Here is an 18,497-nt window from a genome sequence, read left to right on the forward strand (position 1 = left end):
TCAGTGTGTGGGAAATAAGGGCATGTTATCTGTGAAGCAGTGTCCGCATTGGCACAGAGGACAGTCTGCTCGCCTGGTGAGGGAATATGATGACCACAGGCCTGAAGTGTGGATGGGTGCTGTTGGGGATGGTGAGTGTTTTGCTTTACCTAGATTGGAGGCTATGACAGCTTTGTGGTGTGATGTGTGTCTGGAAGTGTGGGCTGGTCCATGGTGATAGGTGAAGCATTGTTGGGCTTGGCTGTTTTATCATCTCCAGGTTCAATGCAGAAAACTTACAATAGGCAGAATCCTTCCATAAAGAATAGGCTATTCTGGATTATTTGATTTTTCCCTTTTAATGCAGACTTTTTTTTAACCTTTGTTCTCAAGAAAGAATCTTTTGCTCCTCCTTTTCTGCCCTAGAAACTACAAAGAAAGCTGTAAAAAAGGAGGAGTTCATGTTCTTTATAGGGAAATGGATGAATCTGGAAACCATCATTCTCAGCAAACTGACACAAGAATAGAAAACCAAACACCGCATGTTCTCACTCCTAGGCAGGTGTTGAACAGTGAGAACACATGGACACAGGGAGGGGAGCATCACACACTGGGGTCTGCTGGGGGGAAATAGGGGAGGGACAGCAGGGGGTGAGGAGTTGGGGAGAGAAAGCATGGGGAAAAATGCCAGATGTAGGTGGTGGGGGGTGAAGGCAGCAGTCCACCTTGCCATGTATGTACAGCAATCCTGCATGATCTGCACATATATCCCAGAACCTAAAGTACAATTAAAAAAAAAAAAAAAAAGAGTAAGTACAAAACAGAGGCTAAGACTGATTCTTCCAACCAAGGTTGGGGTTCTTGCTACTTAAGTACTATTGATTTACTGGGTGGCATGCTTGCGGAGGATGAGGGAACAGGGTGCTGCTGGTCCCCTTGCATTCTAGTTCTGCCCACCCACCTCCCTCCTTGCTGGGCTGGCTCCTCCCCTCAGTCCTACCTGTTGGGGTTGGGCCTGTCCCACTACCTGAGGATCCAGAGTTTATCATATGGCAAAGAAGAAGGAGAGCTCCCTTACTTATCTTCTCCACTAGGGTGTGTTAGTTGGCATGGCTGGGGAGACATATTTGTCTGTGTATTCTAAGAGTCTAGCTTCATGCCTGGCACATAGCACATAACGTGTGCTCAGCTGATATTTGTTTAATACAAAAACAAGGATAGACACATGTGCATTCAGCTTACTCAGGTATTTGTTCATGTTTTCCCTGTGAGTTTTCTTTAGTTTATGTTTTAATTAAAATCAACATTTGTGGTTTTTGAAAAATACCCAATTTCACTTTGTATGATAATTGGAATTAGAGGTTTAGGCAGGCATAAACTTGTTAGCTGAAATTGGATATTGATTTTATTATTTATCTATTTATTTATTTTTGAGATGGAGCCTCGCTCTGCTGCCCAGGCTGGAGTGCAGTGGCACCATCTCAGCTCACTGCAACCACCGCCTCCCAGGTTCATGTGATTCTCCTGTCTTAGCCTCCTGAATAGCTGGGACTACAGGCATGTGCCACCACGCCTAATAATTTTTTTATATTTTTAGTACAGAGGGGGTTTCACTGTGTTAGCCAGGATGGTCTTGATCTCCTGACCTCATGATCCACCCACCTTGGCTTCCCAAAGTGCTGTGATTACAGGCATGAGCCACTGTGCCTGGCCCATATTGATTTTAAATCTGAATTTATCATTTCTGTGTTTTTTGTTTTTGTTGTTGTTGTTTTGTTTTTTTTGTTTTTGTTTTTGTTTTTGTTTTTTTTAAACATAGGGGGAAATTCCTGCAGAATTCATGTCACCTGAGAGTTTGGGATTCGGTTCCTCTGAATCTTAGATCTGGCTCATCTGTGTCTTCCTAGTTAATGGCCAGTGGCTTTCTATACCTTTTGTGGAATGGGGAAGAAATGAGGAAAAAAGGAAGGAATTGACATGTGACAAGCCTGGTATATAGCAAGGACAATCAGATTTTTGTCCAGTGTCCTCAGTTTAACTTACCTTGTTTTTAGCTTTCCAGAGGGGTCATGCAAGGAGTGAGCATCTGTGGCCCAAGGGACCCCTGGGGCTTTGCCTCCCTTGTTGTATACCAGTGCTGCTCTGGTGTCAGACTAAGCCCATGGCAGTGGGACAGGACCCCAAGTATCAGTCTGAATTCTGCAGTCACCTCCAGGCCCACCAGCATGGGCAAAGAAGGGGAAATGGAATGATGGAGCAAATGAGGAAAGTAAGGATGAAGGGCAAGGAAGAAGAAATGTGAGAAGCAGAGGACAGGCAGAGCCTAAAATATTGCAGGTGCCAAATCCAACTACATGACCAAAAGGTGAGAACATCCCCTTAGACGAAAGGATACATCGGTGGAAGAGGATTTAGCCAGACTCTCTCTTGAGCTCCGGATCCACACCCTACTGGACACCCCACAGAAACCTGGTTTCGACTTGTCTTGACAGAATTCACTGTCTCCCTGAAGAGCTGCCTCAAACAGAGACCATGAGTTTTTGGCAGTATCACCATTATTTGCTTAGTTGTTCAAGCTGAACACCTGTGAATAATGGTAGACTCTTACTTTCCTTGCTTTTCATGTTCTCTGGGGTCATCATTTATCATCTCATGTGTTTCCTGGTCTCTTACCTACGGTATTAGTCTGTTTTCATGCTGCTGATACAGGCATATCAAGACTGGGCAGATAGAGGTTTAATATGGACAGTTCCACTTGGCTGGGGAGGCCTCGCCATCATGCTGGAAGGCAAGGAGGAGCAAGTCATGTTTTACATGAAAGGCAGCAGCAAAAGGGAGCACTTGTGCAAGGAAACTTCCTATGTTAGGGTTCTCTAGAGGGATGGAACCAATGAAAAAAATAGATATAAATGGGAATTTATTAAATATTATCTTACAGGATCACAAGATCCCACAATAGGCCATCTATAGGCTGAGCAGCAAGGAGAGCCAGTCCAAGTTCCAAAACCAAAGGACTTGGAGTCCGATGTTCAAGGGCAGGAAGCATCTAGCATGGGGAAAAGATGTAGGCTGGGAGGCTAGGCCAGTCTCTCTTTTCACATTTTTCTGCCTGCTTATATTCTAGCTGCACTGGCAGCTGATTAGATTGTGCCCACCCAGATTAAGGGTGGTTCTGCCTTTCCCAGCCCACTGAGTCAAGTGTTAGTCTCCTTTAGCAACACCCTCACAAACACACCCAGGATCAATACTGTATATCCTTCAATCCAATCAAGTTGACACTCAGTATTAACCATCACACTCCCTCTTCTAAAACCATCAGATCTCATGAGACTGGGTCTCACTATCACGAGAACAGCAGGGGAAAGACCCGCCCCATGATTCAGTCATCCCCCATGGATTCCTCCGACAACACGTGGGAATTATGGGAGCTGCAAGATGAGATTTGGTTGGGGACATGGAGCCAAACCATATCACCTACCTCATATTCATTCTTTTCTACTGAAATCCTTCCCACACTTCAAGGCCTAGTGAAAACCTTCCTCTTCTGTGATGCTTCTTCCAACTCTGCAATGAGTGTAATCAGCCTGCTTTCATTTTCACAGCATGACACTTGTACTCTGACTGAGCATTAACCTTAGACGGCTTTATGGAGAAATCTGTAGAGAGAAGAAGGGATTACAGCAGGAAGAGAGGAGGTAGAGAGGGGAAGGCAAATTGGTCCTGGGCAAGGGCATCACTGAGTTAAGTCCTTGAGAAAATCAGCATCTCTAAGGCCTGCAGTAACTCTCCAGTGGTCATCTGGCTCAGACGACTAACTCATGGTAAACAAATGGTCATGAGTCTGAGCTACAAATGGCAATCACAACTAATTTGAGATTTAAATACATGAGAATTAAATACTTTAAAGACTCTAGTCCAGATGTGGTGGCTCATCCATGTAATCCCAGCACTTTGGGAGGCCGATGCTGGTGGATCACTTGAGGTCATAAGTTCAAGACCTGCCCGACCAACATGACGAAATCCCATCTCTACTAAAAATGTAAAACTTAGCCAGGCATGGTGGCACACCTGTGGTCCGAGCTACTTAGGAGGCGTAGGCATGAGAATCACTTGAACCTGGGAGGCAGAGGTTGCAGTGAGCTGCAATTGTGCCGCTGTACTCCAGCCTTGGCGACAGAGCAAGATGCTGTCTCAAAATAAAGACTCTAATGTTCTTTTGATGTAAACAGCTCATTCTTCATTGTGGTCAAATTACACGAAAAGTCAAATCATAATCAATGCCTACTTCATTAACCTGTTAGGAGAAATTATCTCAGGGCCTGGAAACACTTAAAATGCATTTTTTCCCCATGTGACTTTAGGAGAAGTCATATTAGAATCGGGAAGTTGGTACAGGGATGGGTGCACTGCAAGGAGAATGCATGGGCTCCATGCTCAATGGCATTTCATATACCATCATCTCACAGTAAGTACTGAGCCACAAATTAGAACTTGACGTCCTCAAACTTTTTCTGCTAGGGCCACCTTCATCCATCTCTGCATGGGAGGAGCCCTCTTAGCCCAGGAAACCTGGATGATTATTAAATTAAATTAATTAATTAATTTTTTTGAGACAGAGTCTTGCTCTGTCACCAGGTGCCAGGCTGGAGTGCAGTGGCATGATAATGGCTCACTGGGTTCAACCTCTGCTTCCTGGGTTCAAGCAGTTCTCTTGCCTCAGCCTACTGAGTAGCTGGGACTACAGGTGAGTACCACCCCACCCAGCTAATTTTTGTATTTTAGTAGAGACGGGTTTTCACCATGTTGGCCAGGATGGTCTCAATCTCTTGACCTTGTGATCCACCTGCCTCAGCCTCCCAAAGTGCTGGGATTACAGGCATGAGCCACCATGCGTGGAAGGAAGCCTGGATTTTTAAAGTCCTGTGGCGCAGGCTCTCCCTCCCTCTGCTGAACAAGTCCAAACTTTTACTGAGGCTTCCTGGCATGACCTCTGCCTTTTTCTGATTGACACATTATTTCATTAATTGTATGTTACCACTTCAGTAAGCCTGGTATCTTATCATGGTGGCCTGGCACCTATATTGTCTCCATTTTAGTGACTTTGTATGTCTAGGTGCTGATGGATAGAGAGTCATTGCTTGGATTGAGTTGTGTCCCCAAACCAAATTCATATGTTGAATCCCTAACCTTCACATGACGGTATTGAAGATATGGCCTTTAGGAGGTGATTAAGGATAAGTGAGGTCAGAAGCATGGAGCCCAGATCCAATGGAATTGGTGTCCTTATTCAAGAGAAAGAGACACCAGAGGTCTCTCATTCCTTACCGTATGAGGACACTGTGAAAATGGAGCCATCTGCAAGGCAGGAAGTGGGTTTTTGTTGTTTAAGACACCTAGTTAGTGGTGTTTTGTTATAGACGCCTGAGCTGACTCAGTGGTCTTCACAGTTTTAGCTTTGGACGATGAGCTCATTGTTCTTGTCACCAAGACTTGTGGCTAAAGAGGAGATAAGAACACCATAGACTAGTGCCACATACCAATACCTACACACACACGGATATATACGTATATATAGATATATATACATATATATTGATATCTATATATATGTGTGTATATATACATATACATATACATATACATATATATATATATATATGTATATATCCGTGTGTGTGGAGGATATATGTATATATCCGTGTGTATGTGTGTGGGCGTGTGTGTATATACATACACATATAGGTGTATGTGTGTATACACACACAGTTATTTAGAAGCCAGTCTCTTTTGTTAGAGTATAAGCTCCTGAAAAGTAGAAATGTCATTTTTCTTTTTCTCCCAGCCTTTCTGCCCACCTTGCTTATATGGTATGCACGTATATTGATTCATGTTATCACTGCGGTTGATGTTCCAGCCACCAGACACCGCCAATGGCTCAGAAAACTGTAAGAAAATTAGTTGATATGAGGAAGGGTGATACATGGAGGCCCTAGGTGGGTAGGGGGCCTTCTAAAGAAAGAAGCTTCCAAGTGTCAGACTAAATGTGGAGAATGTCAGACTAAATGTGAATAAGCTGAAGTTTAGGGTAACTTGGAGGGAGAGGAGGTTATTTTTTTTTTCTTATTTAGATTTTTCTCCGTATTTTCTCCTCTAGCCAGCATTCTCCTAGTACTTATCTTACAAGATGCTTATAACATGCCTTGTAAAATCAGCTAAGTATTTAGAAAATGCATATGGTCTATTCTGGTTCTTGCTGTGGGTGTTGATGGTGCAAGTGGGATTAGACACGGATGTTGGATAAAATGGCCAGCAATCCCAGTACCAGTCTCTATTTAGTGCTAGATAACCAGTTGAGATAAGTGGGGTCTGAGCAGGGTGGTCAGGAAAGGCTTGAAGAAAACTCCTTTTGAGAATGAGTAAGACTCAGTAACGTAGATTAGTTAAGGGTAGTTAAGCTTGTTTGTGGGGCTAACTGGCAGTCACAAGCACCTAACACATGCTCACTGCCATGATTATGGTTGTATTTATTAGTGTTTATAATTATTTTTACCATTGCTTATTTTTCAGAATGACACAGAGCCTTGGGGAATTTTAGTGACTTGCTTACAGGATCTAACTCCAGGACTGTCTGGATCCTGGGACTGTGCATAGAACTGTGTATAACATGAATCTGGAAGTACAGTTCTGCAAATGGTAAACCTCAGAACTGGAGATAAAAAATAGTTGATCACAAAAGGAAGACATTTATTCTTCTGTGTCCACTGTGTCCTTTTAAACACAAGGATCATTATCAAGATTGAATAGGCTCATTGTCGTGCTCAATAACTAATAATTATGAAAGAAAGGATCATTCCCCTCTTCCCATAATCCATGTAATTCCACGATGGATGTGTCCTTCCCTGACATTTCATTTGGCAGTTTGGGTTGTGAATAACTAGCTTTGGCGCAAGCTTACGTGGGTGAATTGAGTGATTTGGAGAAGCTCCCCATTGAGGTATTTCCAGAAATTGCTTGGCAGCTGCAGAGCGTCAGGTTGGTGTTCACAGAGAAGCAGGGTGAGAAACCACAGAGGAGAGGAAACGACCTCCAGGTTGCAAAATTAAACAAGCGCGTCAGTTTCTCTACAGTTCAGTGGTGTACTTTTTACTATTTTTGTGTGATCTCAAAAGTCGTACGTCAGTAGTGTGATGGTGTGTCAGAGAAGCAGGTGCGCCAGCCATGTCCCAGGGTCCTTCATGGGCTTGGTCTCTCTTTTCTTTTTTTCCCTCCTTTGCTTTGCACCTGTTGAACCTGCTTTGTGCTGATGCAGATCTATAAGCTAAGGACACAAGTAGTCAGCAAAATAGAAAAAAGTCACCTCCCTCATGGAGTTCCCATGAGGAAAAATGGCATGCTGTAGATAAAAATCAGAACATAAAGTGTCATGGAGAGAAATAAAGCAGAGAAGGTGCTTTATTTCTGGGGGTGGGAGGTGTTACCATTTTGTACAGAGTGGTCAGGAAGCATGTCTTCCGAGAAGACAACCTTCACACGAAAATACAGAGGAGGCGAGAAGCAGGTTGTGTGCATAGCTAGAGAAAAGCTTTCCAGAAAAAAAATAATAGCAACCATGAAAGCTCCAGGGTAGCAGGAATGTGCCTGATGTTTTAAGAAGAGCAAGGGAGCAGTCAGTCTAGAGAGGAGGCAGTGAGGGGGCAGTGGGAGAAGGGAGAGAAGTGAACAGAAACCACGTCACGTAGGTCTTTCCTATTTTGCCAAGCAACTCTAGCTGACCGTCACAACTGCTTAATGTACAGAATGAGCAGAATGTACAGGAACCCAACGGGCTCAATGCTGAGTCACTCGTAATTAGGGCAGAAGGAACTGGCGGCACGGGGGCAGTGCTTGCTCTGCCTTGTAGACACTGGGAATGGCAGTAAGTCCAAGCTCTGCCTTGGGAAAAAAGAATGGAGAAGTGGTGCACAGCCTGATGAGCTGTGGGCAGAAGGGAAGATGGCACCTTCTGAGGCTTCATCAGCCAGTCTCTGACTTTGTCCTGGCCACTTTCAGTAGGGAATATTGGAGGGAGCTAAGAAAGGCGCTCAGGTTGCTGACCACCATCGTCAAGTTCTTTTGATCCACCCTTCCCCAACATATAGGCTGTTTTACTGCTATTACTAGTATAATTAATAATAAATACTAGAACAGCAACATCAATCTAATACTGCTAACTGAGGGATTATGTGTAAGGAACTCTGCTAATTTCTGTATAGATATGATCAGACCACATCTATTTGGTTTCCTCTATATACAAAGAGCCCTCGCACTGTGTCTGTCTCAGAAAAGGCTTTCAGTAAATACCCTTTGAGTAATTTAGTTAGTCTAACCACCTATAAGACAATCTTTTTTGACCCACTGAGAGATATTTCCATGTTTTGAATTTGGGGTGTATTTTTCAAGGACAGAAAGCTAGAAAGAGCAGAGGTGGGACTCAAATCCAGGTCTTTTGGACTCTAGGGCAGGTGTCCCCAAACTACGGCCCACGGGCCGCATGCGGCCCCCTGAGGCCGTTTATCCGGCCCCCCGCCGCATTTCAGGAAGGGGCACCTCTTTCATTGGTGGTCAGTGAGAGGAGCACAGTATGTGGTGGCCCTCCAGCGGTCTGAGAGACAGTGAACTGGCCCCCTGTGTAAAAAGTCTGGGGACACCTGCTCTAGAGCCTTGTTCACTGCTGTGTGCAGCTGCTTCCTGGTATGTTAGGTTAGGTGTGCTGTTTTGGGGTTCTCTTGGCACAGGTGTGGTACAGTGAAAAGACAGCATACCCAGGTTACTCAGGGGAAGCCCAACCCAGAGTGCTCACCAAGGCCTAACTCTCCAGCTTTCCTGTGATGGCCATTTAACCTCCTGGTTCTGCTTTCCTGTTTGTCAATTGGGAAAACTAATGCAGCCTGTGGACTTGTTATAAGAAGTTACTATGAGTATATATTTGTAAATTGGAAAGTGCTCAGCAATGTACAAGCAACCTTTTTTTTTTTTTTTTTTTTTGAAATGAACTTTTTGCTTTTGTTGTGCAAGCTGGAGTCCAGTGGCTCGATCTCGGCTGACTGCAATCTCCACCTCCCGGGTTCAAGCGATTCTCCTTCCTCTGCCTCCTGAGTAGCTGGGATTACAGGTGCATGCCACCATGCTGGCTAGTTTTTGTATTTTTAGTAGAGACGGGGTTTCACCATATTGGTCAGGCTGGTCTCAAACTCCTGACCTCAGGTGATCTGCCCTCCTCAGCCTCCCAAAATGCTGGGATTACAGGTATAAGCCACCACACCTGGCCATAAACAACCATTTTTTAAAGAAGTATCTCCTGCTAATAAACGTGCAAAAAACTTAGGGAATGTCAGTGGACAAATATTAATGAATATGCACAGTTTTAGAGCATTTAAACAGGGGTTGGTAAAGTTTTTTTAATAAAGAGCTAGAGTTTTGTGGGCCACAGTTCTCTCTCACAATGACTCAAGGTGAGGCCCTGTGACATCAGCCATAGACAACATAGGAATGAGTGGGCAGCACTGTATTTCAATCAAACTTTATTTTTTTTATTTATTTTTTATTTTTTATTTTTTAAAATTAATTTATTTACTTCAGGTGCATACTATATCTGGCATTTCTCCCCATGTTATCCCTCCCCATCCTCCCCTCCCTTCCCATCCCCTGCTGTCTCTCCCTACCCCCCTCAACTACCCCCAGTGTGTGATGCTCCTCTCCCTGAGTCCACATGTTCTCGTTGTTCAACACCCACCTATGAGTGAGAACATACGGTGTTTGGCTTTCTGTTCTTATATTAGTTCGCTGAGAATGATGGTTTCCAGATTCATCCAAGTCCCTACAAAGGACACAAACTTGTTTTTTATGGCTGCGTAGTATTCCATGGTGTACATGTACCACATTTTCTTTGTCCAATCTGTCATTTATGGGCATTTGGGTTGATTCTATGGAAGTCTAGTATTTCTTTTTTTTTAGAGACAGTTTCCAGTTGACACTCAGAAACAGGTTATTCAGTTTCCAAGTGGTTATGCGGGTTTGTGTGTGTTTCTTGATCCTGAGTCCTATTCTGACTGCGCTGTGGTCTGATAGACTGTTTGTTATGATTTCTGTTCTTTTGCGTTTGCTGAGGGGTGATTTGCTTCCAATGATATGGTCAATTTTAGAGTATGTGCAATTTGGTGCTGAGAAAAATGTATATTCTGTGGATTTGGGGTGGAGTGTTCTATATATATGTATTAGGTCCACTTGGTCCAGCTCTGCATTCAAGTCCTGGATATCCTTGTTAATTTTCTGCTCATTTATCTAATATTGACAGTGGAGTGTTGAAGTCTCCCACTATTATTGTGTGGGAGTCTAAATCTTGATTAAGAACTTGCTTCATGTATCTGGGTGCTCCTGTGTTGGGGACGTATGTATTTAGGGTACTTAACTCTTCCTGTTGGATTGATTCTTTGACCATAATGTAGTGTCCTTCTTTGTCTCTGTTGATCTTTGTTGAAATCCATTTATCAGAGACTAGGATTACAACCCCTGCTTTTTTTTTGTTCTCCATTTGCTTCGTAAATCTTCTTCTATCCCTTTATTGTGAGTCTATGTGTCTTTGTATGTGAGATGGGTTTCCTGAATACAGCACACCGATGGGTTCTGACTTTTTATCCAGTTTGCCAGTCTGTGTCTTTTGATTGGAGCATTTAGGCCATTTACTTTCAATGTTAATATTGCTATATGTGATTTGATGCTACCATTTTGTTACTGACTGGTTTTCTTTCCCATTAGTTGCCTCATTTTCTTCATTGCATTTTTGGTCTTTGCCAACTGGTTTGCTTTTGCAGTGACTGGTACTTGTTTCTTTCCATGTTTAGTGTTTCTCTCAGGAGCTCTTATAGGGCAGGTCTGGTGGTGACAAAATCTCTCAATAATTCCTTGTCCGTAAAGGATTTTATTTCTCCTTCACTTACAAAGCTTAGTTTGGCTGGATATGAGATTCAGGGTTGAAAGTTCTTTTCTTTAAGGATGTTGAATATTGGCCTCCTCTCTCTTCTGGCTTGTAGGGTTTCTGCAGAGAGATCTGCTGTGAATCTGATGGGCTTCCCTCTGTGGGTGACCTGGCCTTTCTCTCTGGCTGCCCTTAGCATTTTTTCCTTCATTTCAACCCTGGTGAATCTGACGATTATGTGCCTTGGGGTTGCTCTTCTTGAGGAATATCTTTGGGGAGTTCTCTGTATTTCTTGAATTTGAAATTTGGACTGCCTTGCTAGACTTGGGAAGTTCTCCTGGATGATATCCTGGAACATGTTTTCCAGCTTGGATTCATTCTCGCCGTCATATTCAGGTATACCGATCAAGCGTAGATTAGGTCTTTTCACATAATCCCATATTACTTGGAGGCTTTGTTCATTTCTTTTCACTCTTTTTTCTCTTGTCTTGCCTTCTCTTTTTATTTCATTGAGTTGATCTTCAATCTCTGATATCCTTTCTTCTCCTTGATCGATCTGGCTATTAGAACTTGTGTTTACTTCACGTAGTTCTTGTGCTGTGTTTTTCCACTCCATCAAGTCGTCTATGTTCTTCTCTATGCTGGTTATTCTAATTAACATTTTGTCTAACTTTTTTTCAAGGTTTTTGTTTGCTTTGCTTTGAGTTAGAACATGTTCCTTTAGCTCAGAAATGTTTCTCACTAGCCACCTTCTGAAGCCTTTTTCTGTCAATTCGTCGCACTCCTCGGTCAAGTTGTGATTCTGTGCTGTTGAGGAGTTGTGATGCCTTGAAGGAGAAGAGGTGTTCTGGTCTTTGATGATGGTTTCATCTTTTTTGTACTGGTTTTTTCCCATCTTTGTGGATTTACCTGGCTGTGGTGTCAGGGAGCTGCTTGATGAGGTTGCTTGTCTGCCCAGGAAGGCCAGGTTTCTGTAGTTCTCTAACATCACATTCCTATATAAATTCCGCTGTGCAGGGTCCAGGCATTGCCACTCCTCCAGAGAGAATTCTATGGCCATATCCCTAAATGTCAATGGTTCCATTTCTAGGCTTCTAGGGGGTCCCGGCATCGTAGCTGTAGATCTCCAATACCTGCAGGTCACAGGGCCACACAAGCCAGGCGTCTAGGCGAACAGGACACAGAGCAGTGGAAACTCAAACTTTATTTTTAAAAGCAAGCAGTGGGCTAGATTTGTCTCATGGGCTGTAACTTACAAACTTTTTTATACCGTCATATGCTTGAGCAAGGTATATGGACACACCCACACGATTTATATCTTGCTGTTAGAATTAGCAGTCAGTATTCCAGGGTCATCACTTTGAGAGACCAATCTTGGAGATGAGATTTAAATTTATACACCTTGATTGTATGATCCATAACCTCCTGAAAAGTAGTATAAATATTGAATAAGATCAGACTGGCCATTTGGTTGGCTTGATGTCTTCAGAATACACCTTACAGTTTTGACCTCTTGTTGCCAGGTAGTTCCTTTTTCATTCTATCACTGCGTCCAGTTACTGCTTCATCGTTATTGAAGCCAGCTGTTTCCTTTTGCTTATTTTGTCACTTTGTCCTCTAGGTATTTGTGTTTGTGACTCCTGTATTCTTAAATATACATATTCTCAACAGATGAGATATGGGTTACAGATTAAATATGCAGTATGTATATATTTATATACTTTAATGGGGCAGTTTTTAAAAATTGTACGTTAGGTTCTGGGGTACATGTGCAGATCATGCAGGATTGTTACATAGGTACATACATGGCAAGGTGGTTTGCTGCCTCCATCCCCCCGTCACCTGTATCTGGCATTTCTCCCCATATTATCCCTCCCCAACCTCCTCATCACCCCCATGTCCCTTCCCTAGCCCTGCCCCAACAGATCCCAGTGTGTGATGCTCCCCTCCCTGTATCCTTGTGTTCTCATTGTTCAACACCCACCTATGTGAGAACATGTGGTATTTGGTTTTCTGTTCTTGTGTCAGCTTGCTGAGAATGATGGTTTTCAGATTCATCCATGTCCCTGCAAAAGACATGCACTCATCCTTTTTTATGGCTGCATAGTACTCCATGGTGTATGTGTGCCACATTTTCTTTGTCCAGTCTATCATCTTTGGGCATTTGGATTGGTTCCAGATCTTTGCTATTGTAAACAGTGCCGCAGTGAACATACATGTGCATGTGTCTTTATAATAGAACGATTTATAATCCTTTGGGTATATACCCAGTAATGGGATTGCTGGGTCAAATGGAATTTCTTTTTCTACATCCTTGAGGCATTGTAATGGGGCAGTTTTTAAAAAGAATACTATTGTTTGGTTCATCTAACTTTTTACTCTTATTTAGCTTTTCTGGTCGTGGGTTTATATTTTCTTCCTCTGAAATTTAAACAGACAGTGACTGCCTGCATGATTTTTAATTTGGCTTCCTGTGTGTGCTTCCTAGTGAAATCCCTCAGACAGTCACATGGGAGGGGATATTTGTAGAAGATCACATTTAGTGTATATAAAAGAAAAATGTTGTTTATTCACAACAGCATCTTACCCTCAATCTCAAAATCCTTGGTAACCAGAGATGATTTTCTTAAAATAATTAATCTGCCATGCCAGTATCTCCCCATATCCTGCTGAATTTTAATATATTTGAATTCTTATGGATGGAAAAGGGAATGCAAAGTATGCATGACCTTCCCATAAATTTCAGTTTAGCAAGGCAAAATGGAAATATCAATGCAAACTCACTTTTACTTAAAAAACACAAAGGAAAAACAGTTATCTGAAAGGCAGTAGTGAGAGTTGTGTGAGGGAAGACTAACCTCGTAACAGTGCTCATCCCACAGTGATAATGCTGTATTTCTGAATGCTAGTATGGAATTAGACAGTTTTGTCATATTCATTTTTATATTAGTTTTGATAATGTTTAAAATTATCTCTCTTCCTGAGTATATAGTTGTAAAAAATTTGTTTGAAATGTTAAAATGATGCTTATTAGGTAAACAATCAATAGATAGTCCATCACAGGATGGAATACTATGCAGCAATAAAAAAGAATGACACAAATAACAACGTTTATGGATTTCAAAGGCATTAAGTTGGCTGAATGATTCCAGTCTCAAACTTTAAATAATGTATGATTTCAATGATATGATATTCTAGAAATGATAAAACTATACGATGAGAATATACAGTTGCTTGCCATGGGTCTAGAGTTGGAAGATTTGACCATAGATGGGGTCAAAGTGGGATGGCACAGAGGCATTTTTTGGGTGATAAAACTATTCTTTTTTTTTTTTTTTTTTTTGAGACAAAGTCTCACATTGTTGCCTGGGCTGGAGTGCAATGATGTGATCTCAGCTCACCGCAACCTCCACCTCCTGGGTTTAAGCAGTTCTTCTGCCTCAGCCTCCCAAGTAGCTGGGATTACAGGCATCCACCACCATGCCTGGCTAATTTTTTGTATTTTTAGTAGAGATGGGGTTTCACTATTTTGGCCAGGCTGATCTTAAAGTCCTGACCTCATGATCTGCCCAGCTTGACCTCTCACAGTGCTGGGATTACAGGCATGAGCCACTGCGCCCAGCCAGAACTGTTCTATATTCTGATTGTAGTGGGGCTTATATAAATATATACAAGTGTTTAAAATGATGGCAGTGTACACATGGATAATGTCAATTTTAGTGTGTTAATTTTTTAAAGTAAATTCTTTTTGAAAAAGGCCAAGCACAGTAGCTCATGTCTGTAATCCTAGTGCTTTGTGGGAGGCCAAGGTGGGAAGATCATTTAAGGCCAGGAGATGAAGCCTCACCTGGGCTGGTGTGTGACAATTATGGTGGCTGTGGGAATGCATCCCTACAAAAATAAAGTTTGTCATAAAATTTATAAAAGTATATATTTTATCATAAAGTATCATTGTATAACACAAAAAGGTTTATAATACTATAAAATATATCTATTTTAAAAGTTTATACAATAAAACAAGAAGGCAAAACTTAGCCAAGTATGGTGGTGTGCACCTGTAGTCTCAGCTACCCAGGAGGCTGAGGCAGGAGGATGGCGTAAAGTCCCAGGAGGTTGAGGCTGCAGTGAGCTATGAACATGTCAGTGTACTCCAGCCTGGATGACAGGGGAGCAGGGGAGACCTTGTCTCAAAAAAATAAAAACAAACAAAGGCAACCCAGAGCGCTTGGTTACATTGATTGGTTGGGAACCTTTTTTTTTTTTTTTTTTTTTTTTTTAAACAGAGTTTCATTCTATTGCCTAGGGTGGAGTACAGTGGCACAATCTTAACTCACTGCAACCTCCACCTCCTGGGTTCAGGTGATTCTCCTGCCTCAGCCTCCTAGGAAGCTGGGATTACAGATGCATGCCACCATGCCTGGCTAACTTCTGTATTTTTAGTAGAGGTAGGGGGTTTCTCCATATTGGTCAGGCTGGTCTCCAACTCCCAACCTCAGGTGATCTGCCCTCCTCAGCCTCCCAAAGTGCAGGGATTATAGGTGTGAGTCACCATGCCTCGCCTGGGGAACATTTTTAAAAAATCTAATAATAGGCTGGACATAGTGGCTCACACTTGTAATCCCAGCACTTTGGGAGGCCAAAGCAGGTGGATCACAAGGTCTGGAGTTTAAGATCAGCCTGGCCAATGTGGTGAAACCGCATGTTTACCAAAAATACAAAAATTAGCTGAGTGTGGTGGTAGGAGCCTGTAGTCCCAGCTACTTAGGAGGCTGAGGCAGGAGAATCTCTTTAACTTGGGAGGTTGCAGTGTGCCAACATCGCACCATTCCACTCTAGCCTGGGTGACAGAGCGAGGATCTGTCTCTATATAAATAAATAAATAATCATAGTGGTGTTCTGGGGGATTCCTGATGAAATAAATATTAATTCTGCCCTTTTTAATGAAAAAATAAGTTGCTGATATAATTCCTAGGTTTACAAAGCAGGTGAAAATAATGCAACTTCTACTCAATGAATAATATCATAGGCACTATGCAAGAGTGTGGGGGGAATATCCAAAATTATGTGTCCCCCAGCGGCTGTAACTCAATCCTCCTGTGCATATGGAACATTTGGCTATTCTTTATGGTAATCACTTTCCATCTTGGTATTTATATATGGTGTGTGACAGTTATGGTGGCTGTGGGAACTATAACTTTAGGTTCTGTGACTTTTCTGTGAGTAAAACCAGCCATAATGTTGAATTAATGTCATTCCTCACGTTGAATTTCCTTGTTGTTATAAGTGGAAGACTTACTACGTATTTGAATAAAAGCTCCCTTTTCATTTTTGATAGCATGGAAATGGTGGCGGTTAGGTGGATTAATTTTGTCATTTAATTAACATCATCATTCAGTACAGTGAGGCCAACTGGGGATAATATATATGGTCCAGTCTGAGAGGTGATATGGTTTATTCACACCTCTGTTCACTCCTTCCCTTGAAGGTAGAAGATACAAGACCATAATTATCCTTGGCTAATGACATAATACTTTAAACAAAAGTGTTATGATCCATTTTAGTGGATCCCAATCGTTTTGTGGAATTATCTTCAAATATGATTGATTACATGGAGCATTGATTCAGTTAATAAAACTGGAGACCATAGCACGTGATTTTCAGGCTTCAGAGCATGAGCGCTGGTTACTCTTGGCTCTGTATGTGAAGGCCTGGTTATTGATATTGGAAATCAGGCAGAAATTGATTACATTTCCAGGAAATGATAGTGTATGGTATAAAACACATGCAAATAAATCCATTGGCATTGAGAAAGTCAATAAATTGAATAAAGTTCTGATTATTGTCATAAAATAGTTTTCAGAGAGTCCTGTCCAGCTCACCTGCAGGTCCTTTTATACATAACACATGCAGGAGATACCAAGAACCAAGGGAGGGGTTGTTTGGCAGTGGACTTTTGGCCTCTTTTCTTGTCCACCATCAAGCCACGTTGAGAGTCAGGGCTGTTCTCCTACCTAGCCAGGGTGGTACTTCCAGGGCCAGAGGCGTAGAGTGGCTAAAGTGTCAGGGCCCGAGATAAAGCTTGTGTCTGAAATCACTTGATCCTGCATGAATTAACCTGAACTGAGCACAATGTATCCATAGTCTAGGGACATTAAACCTGGGACTGATGGGGAAAGAGGGAAGGGCAAGAACTGCAGATTTCAGAAGCCTAGGGCCTCTGTTCATCCCAGCTCGGGCTGCTTGGGGCCCGAGAGGCTTGCATGCCTTCTTGTGCTCAGGGTCCATTTCTGCCCAGTTGCAGCCTTTCTCGATGTCACTGCATGCAGAGGCCAGAAAGAGCATTCTTGTTTGCAGCTCCTCACCACTTCTCCTGGGTGCCAGAGGTTGTCCTCCTGGTCTGGATCTGGTGTTTTGTTGGTTCTTGAAGCTCCACTGGAGAGGGCGAATGTGTGTGTTGGAAGGTAGCCTGCCTTCAGGTTGGATCTCAGACACGTCCAGGGCCTCCCTGGTGGTCACTGTGTGTGGAAAAGACTAATGTCCTCAGTGCCTGTACCCCTAGTGGCTCTTGGTTTCCTAGGCAGTCTCTGCGGGGCTGCTTCTCATCTCCAAACTGGCCCATAGAGTTGAAGTTACCCAGTCATCTTTGGAGGGGAAATATTCCCGTGTTTTTCATTGAAGCAGTCAGTCCTGGATAATGTGCCAAAACAGGAACCTCCTCAAATTGCTGGGAGGCCTTTGCTCATGTCCCCTCCAGTCTGCCTCTCAATGCAGGCAGCTGTCATCACATTGAGCGCAGAAACTGTGTTAAAGTTCCAGAAACACGTAAAACCTCCTTTGTGCGTATAAAACCCAACACAACTGAGGAGTCTGTGCCCCATACTAACTACTGCATGATGCAGGTTTCATTGCCCTGTGGACTCATTTCCTGGGTATGGGAGGCATTTTAAAATTGGGAAACATAGGGGCTAGCCGTGATGGCTCACGTCTGTAATGCCAGCACTTTGGGAGGCCGAGGCAGGTGTATCGCCTGAGGTCAGGAGTTTGAGACCAGCCTGGCCAGTGTGGTGAAACCCCATCTCTCATTCTGCTCAGAATTTGCATTTCCCAGTTTTGGTTTGGCAATTGAACAGTTGCCCCATGCAGGCATGGCTTGAGGAAGGTCTTTCAGATCACACTTTGAAACGTTTCCTTCCTGAATGACATGCTCATTTCTCTGGATCCTGAGATGCCTGTTTCACATCAGGGACTGGGGCTGGACTGGCCCCCCGGGAGGGATCTTGCACAGTGGCTCTGCTGCCCCACTTCTTTCACTGGAAACAAAGCTATTTGCATGCTAAGCATGTGGGTGAACTAAGGACGCTGTGTGGCCCATCAGGTGTGTGCAGTTCCTCTTATCCATTGACCTAGGTGGCAGAGGACACAGCTGGATTGACACCACTGAAATCACATCTCTTTGCCACACAAACAGGAAGGCAGTGCACATTGAAACTGCGTATGCAAATATCAGATTTCCAAAGGGAAGACCTGACAGAGGGTATCTTCCTGAGTTAATATTAATTTGCTT

The 18,497-nt window shown here is 43.0% G+C and overlaps 1 protein-coding gene across 17 annotated transcripts in view; it reads left to right on the top strand.

Annotated features, from left to right (window-relative positions):
* The window catches only part of MCTP2 (multiple C2 and transmembrane domain containing 2), a 279,413-nt gene that overhangs the window by 81,047 nt on the left and 179,869 nt on the right, over nt 1-18,497 (top strand). Inside the window, exon 1 of one of the 17 annotated variants that reach the window (XM_074400079.1) lies at nt 15,274-18,308. The exons of the other annotated variants lie outside the window; for them this stretch is intronic. The gene's annotated coding sequence lies outside the window, so the exon portion shown is untranslated. Of the gene's footprint in view, nt 1-15,273; nt 18,309-18,497 lie in introns of those variants that run through there. 17 annotated transcript variants of the gene reach the window in all.

Source organism: Saimiri boliviensis, chromosome 5 (genome assembly GCF_048565385.1).
Source record: "Saimiri boliviensis isolate mSaiBol1 chromosome 5, mSaiBol1.pri, whole genome shotgun sequence".
NCBI classification, from domain to species: Eukaryota; Metazoa; Chordata; class Mammalia; order Primates; family Cebidae; genus Saimiri; species Saimiri boliviensis.